Source organism: Oncorhynchus kisutch, linkage group LG4, assembly GCF_002021735.2.
Source record: "Oncorhynchus kisutch isolate 150728-3 linkage group LG4, Okis_V2, whole genome shotgun sequence".
In the NCBI taxonomy this organism is placed as follows: domain Eukaryota; kingdom Metazoa; phylum Chordata; class Actinopteri; order Salmoniformes; family Salmonidae; genus Oncorhynchus; species Oncorhynchus kisutch.
In genome coordinates, this window is record NC_034177.2 from 12,537,817 (window position 1) to 12,544,010 (window position 6,194).

A 6,194-nucleotide genomic window follows, 5' to 3' on the forward strand; every position below is an offset into this window, starting at 1 on the left:
TTGATCACTCCCTATTCACAGGCAATTTCCCCACTGCACTAAACTGCTATGGTGAAACCACTTCTGAAGAAAAGTAATCTAGACTCTTCAGCTTTTAGTCATTTTTGGCCAATCTCAAACCTTTGATTCTTAAGCACAATTATGGAGAAATTGGTTTTCAAACAGCTAAATTATATTTTAAGTGTCAACCCTATTTAAAAAAAAATCCAATCTGATTGTCATGCCCACCACAGCACAGAGGCAGCCTTGGATAAAGTGGTAAATGATCTTAGAGCCAACACAGATGCCAAACAGCTCTCTGTCCTTGTACTCTAAGATTTAAGTGCTGCGTTCAACACTGTTGACCGTGATGTCCTTCTGCACAGACTGGAGAGGTGGGTTGGCCAGTCCAGTCCAGTTCTAAGTTGGTTTAAGACCTATTTAACTGGTAAAGAGTTTGTCACCCTTGGTAAACATAACTCAGAGAAAATAGATATCACACATGGCGTTCCACATGGTTGATTTTGTGTCCGGTACTGTTCAGTTTGTATATGTTACCCTTTGGCAGTGTTATCAGAAAGCATGGCGTTTTCCACTGCTACGCAGACGATACACAACTTTTATTTTGTGTCACCAGAGGATTTTAGCTCCACAGATAAATTATTAGACTGTATTAGTGATTGAAATACTTGGATGGCTCACAACTGTCTTTTTACTGTTTTATTTCTTTACCTATTGTTCACCTAATACTTATTTTGCACTATTGGTTAGAGCCTGTAAGTAAGCATTTCACTGTAAGGTCTACACCTGTTGTATTCAGTGCATGTGACAAACTTTGATTTGAACATCCTCTAGCTAAATCAAGAAGAGACTGAGGTACTTGTTATTGGAGCCAAAGCACAGGCAGAATCTGGCTGCAATAATGATAAAACACCAGGTAAAAAAATCTAGGTGTCATTTTAGACTATAGCTTTTTACCACCTGAGGAACATTGCCAATGTGCAGCCGTTTCTATCTAAGACTAATACAGAGTCACGGTAATCTCCTCTTATGCACTCTGGACATGCTTTGGCAGAACCCAACTTGCTGATGACCGTCAGGTCCTAATGGCCTGGTACTCAGGGCTCTATTGTCCCTCTAACAACTCTGACATCAATGCAAATGCAATTGAAAATCACATCAAACACATCATCCAAACAGTATCTGGCTTTTAAAAGTCACGTCACTGTGATCAATTTGAAGAAAGAAGTTCAACAGCAGGTTGAAACTGAGTGTAAAACATGGTCTTTGCTGTATTTGTTTGGGTATTTTATTAGGATCCCCTTTAGCTGTTGCAAACGCAGCAGCTACTCTTCCTGGGGTCCAACACAAAACATGAAACATAATACAGAATGACATAATACAGAACATCAGTAGACAAGAACAGCTCAAGGACAGTTTTTGTGCATGAGCTATCTAGGACAAATAGGGGAGAGGTGTTGCTTTGTCTGTTTTTTTAAACCAGGTTTGCTGTTTATTTGAGCAATATGAGATGGAAGGAAGTTCCATGCAATAAGGGCTCTATATAATACTGTATGCTTTCTTGAATTTGTTCTGGATTTGGGCACTGTGAAAAGACCCCTGGTGGCATGTCTGATGGGATAAGTGTGTGTCAGAGCTTTGTGTAAGTTGACAATGCAAACAATTTGGGATTTTCAACACAATGTCTCTTATAAAAAGAAGTGATGCAGTCAGTCTCTCCTCAACTCTTAGCCAAGAGAGACTGGCATGCACAGTATTTATATCAGCCTTCTGATTACAATTAAGAGCAAAATGTACCGCTCTGTTCTGGGCCAGCTGCAGTTTAACTAGGTCTTTCCTTGCAGCACAGGACCACACGACTGGATAATAATCAAGATTAGACAAAACTAGAGCCTTCAGAAGTTGCTTTTGGGAGTGTGGTGTCAAAAAAACAGAGCATCTCTTTTATAGCCAGACCTCTCCCCCATATTTACAACCATTGAATCTATATGTTTTGACCATGACAGCTCACAATCTAAGGTAACGCCAAGTCATTTAGTCTCCACAACTTGGCCAAGACGAACACCACTCATTACCAGATTCAGCTGAGGCCTTGAACTTAAGGAATGATTTGTACCAAATACAATGATCTTGGTTTTAGAGATGTTCAGGAACAGTTTATTACTGGCCACCCATTCCAAAACAGACTGCAACTCTTTGTTAAGGGTTTCAGTGACTTTATTAGCTGTGGTTGCTGATGAGTATATGGTTGAATTATCAGCATACACTGACACACATGCTTTGTTTAATGCCAGTGGCAGGTCATTGGTAAAAATAGAAAAGAGTCGAGGGCCTGGAGAGTTGCCCTGTGGAGTCAGGGTAGCCTAGTGGTTAGAGCATTTGACTAGTAACTGGAAGGTTACAAGTTCAAACCCCTGAGCTGACAAGGTACAAATCTGTCATTGAAAATAAGAATTTGTTCTTAACTGACTTGCCTAGTTAAATAAAGGTAAAATAAACAGCACACTTTACATGTTTGACATTAGACAAGCATCCATTAAAGGAAACCCTTTGAGTTCTATTAGATAGAAAGCTCTGAATCCACAATATAGCAGAGGTTGAAAAGCCACAACACACAAGCTCTCTCAACAACAGCTTATGGTCAATAATATCAAAGGCTAGACTGAAATCTAACAGTACAGCTCCCACAATCTTCTTATTATCAATTTATTTCAACCAATCATCAGTAATTTGTGCCAGTGCACTACATGTTGAGTGCCCTTCTCTATAAGCATGCTGAAAGTCTGTTGTTAATTTGTTTACAGAGAAATAACATTGTATTTGGTCAAACACAATTTTTTTACAACAGTTTGCTAAGACCTGGCAGCGCGCTTATAGGGCTGCAGTTAGAACCAGTAAAGTTTGCTTTACCACTCTTGGGTAGCGGAATTACTTTGGCTTCCCTCGAGACCTGAGGACAAAGCTGTTGTTTCAAAGCCTAACACGATGAAATGGACAGCTCTTTCTTAAGTGATGAGTTCAAAACACCCATAAACATTTTAAGGCTTATGCATATACATAGGCTTATAAAGCCCAAGACCAAAGAAAGAAAACTGAATTAAAATTAGGATTGTGCTTTTATACAATACATAGCCTACTGCATATTATGCATTGCAGAACAACAAAAAACTGATTTATGATGTCTTTGGTACATAATTGGTCTAGCCTATACTCCAAAATTAAACAAATTAGAGTAATCGCCTTGGAGTGTGGACTGCATAGTAGGGCTGCTGAGGAAGAAATACATGTTTTTTGTGTGTTTTTTCCCCCCCACAAATGTAGTCCACTGGGCCTGTATTAGTGGATAAATCCATCTGCATCGCCAGCGCAGGCAAAAATATACTGTATGTTGGTTCATTGATTGTGCAGGGAGGCTTACAGTTAGCCTCCAATTATAGCGAATTGAATAGCCTAGTAATAGGGCATTTTTTTATATTTTCATAATTAAATTGGGTGACACATTACCTTTCGCAATACAGAATATCTCACCGTGTTTCCATCTCCTCCTCTCTCTTTTTCATTCCTTTCTAGAGCGCGCAGATGGGCTGTCAACAGTTTAGTGAAATTGTTTTATTGATAAAACGTGTTACTATTGATGTTTCTGAACAGATTTCACTTGGTTTCCCAAATTAAGCACTTGGTAGCTGTAGCAACAGGGTTGGAGAGCCCATGGCATACAGAATTTGGCCAGAATGTCACTTGTCGCGCAGCGAGAGCATGCTCCTCAAACAATGGTTGATGCATGGAGTGAAATAAGTGTTCATATACGTATTTCTCAGCTGCTCTTATTAAGTACAGCTCCGCTATAGAACCGAAGTCGTCTACCCAGTATCATTTAAACTGACAGGATGGGAAAGCGCACGAAATCCATTCGATATTCGAGGGCATACAGGTGACATGTATTTTTCCTCAGTTCCTACCCATTTAATAATGGGCCATTCTAAATTGAAACAAATTGTACATATTAGAGAAGACAAGATTCAGTTGAGTACAGTCTGATGGGTGAAAATATGTTCACTTGATGAGAGAACAGCTGTGCAGCCTGAGGCACGGAACTGAGCGCAAGCTTCTTCTTTTTACTTTCTCCAATCATCAATAGCCTATAGTCGCATCATGCAGCCCATATAGGTTTTCATTTGAAGGTTTGTGCCATTCACAATTAAAGTTGCCAAATAACTCAATCTAGCTTATAGGACCTGTTTCAAACAATCACTTTTACGCTCAACATAGCCACTTCATGTGCGCATTCTCCCCAGAATGGGAAACATATCCTTTCTATATTATAAGTTAAATTATATTCTTCTTACTATAAAATCAAAAAGTATAAGTATAATGAAATGGGACTTATAAGCATATATTGTCAGCTAAATGAACAAGCATATGGCATGGAGCATAGCCAGATAACATATAGTAATCCTACTCATATTCTGGTCTTCTGAAATACTTTATCTTGGCCAGGTCGCAGTTGTAAATGAGAACTTGTTCTCAACTAGCTTACCTGGTGAAATAAAGGTGAAATAAAAAAATAAAAAATACATTTTCTTAATATAATGTTTCTTTAGACCTGACTAAAATAAATAATGGATTTAGTGTGATGGTGTATGTTAAATTGATTTATACTTATGTTTTAAATGTAGACATTCCCAAAGCATCAGTGGCCTGTAGGCAGCTTTTATGTGTGCAGGACTGGAGATGCTAAACATGTTTATTAACGGTCAATTATGGTGAGACCGGCAGGCTTTAGCATGACAATAACAGGCTGACAAAATGTCATGACTGTCACAAACCTAGCCAGGCACACAGGTTTGTGTCAAGAGCTGCAACGCTGCTGTTTTAATTTTATTTTTACACACAGTTTCCCAGTCCACAATGCAAAGGACATCCAGCTAACTTGACAGAACTATGGGAAGCAGTGGAGTCAACATGGGCCAGCATCCCTGTGGAACGCTTTCAACACCTTGTACAGTCCAGGCTCCAACAAATTGAGGCTGTTCTGAGGGTAAAAGGGGGATGCAACTCAATATTAGGAAGGTGTTTCTAATGTTTTGTATACTCAGTGTAGATAGGGAATAAATAGGATGTCATTTGGGATGCAGACAAGGCACTCCTGATCATGCTGTCTCCATGAATCCATCGCCATCGAGTGGCTCTGTGGCCAGACAGGGGTCTGATGCGTATTATGATGAAGAGGAACCATACAGGGGTCTGATGCGTGTTATGATATGAACCAGACAGGGGTCTGATGGGTGTTATGATATGATGAACCAGACAGGGGTCTGATGCGTGTTATGATATGAACCAGACAGGGGTCTGATGGGTGTTATGATATGAACCAGACAGGGGTCTGATGCGTGTAATGATATGATGAACCAGACAGGGGTCTGATGCGTGTTATGATATGAACCAGACATGGGTCTGATAGGTGTTATGATATGATGAACCAGACAGGGGTCTGATGCGTGTTATGATATGAACCAGACAGGGGTCTGATGGGTGTAATGATATGAACCAGACAGGGGTCTGATGGGTGTTATGATATGAACCAGACAGGGGTCTGATGCGTGTTATGATATGAACCAGACAGGGGTCTGATGCGTGTTATGATATGAACCAGACAGGGGTCTGATGGGTGTTATGATATGAACCAGACAGGGGTCTGATGCGTGTAATGATATGATGAACCAGACAGGGGTCTGATGCGTGTTATGATATGAACCAGACATGGGTCTGATAGGTGTTATGATATGATGAACCAGACAGGGGTCTGATGCGTGTTATGATATGAACCAGACAGGGGTCTGATGGGTGTAATGATATGATGAACCAGACAGGGGTCTGATGCGTGTTATGATATGAACCAGACAGGGGTCTGATGGGTGTAATGATATGATGAACCAGACAGGGGTCTGATGGGTGTTATGATATGATGAACCAGACAGGGGTCTGATGCGTGTTATGATATGATGAACCAGACAGGGGTCTGATGCGTGTTATGATGAAGATGAACCATACAGGGGTCTGATGCGTGTTATGGTGAAGAGGAACCAGACAGGGGTCTGATGCGTGTTATGATGAAGATGAACCAGACAGGGGTCTGATGCGTGTTATGATATGAACCAGACAGGGGTCTGATGCGTGTTATGATGAAGAGGAAC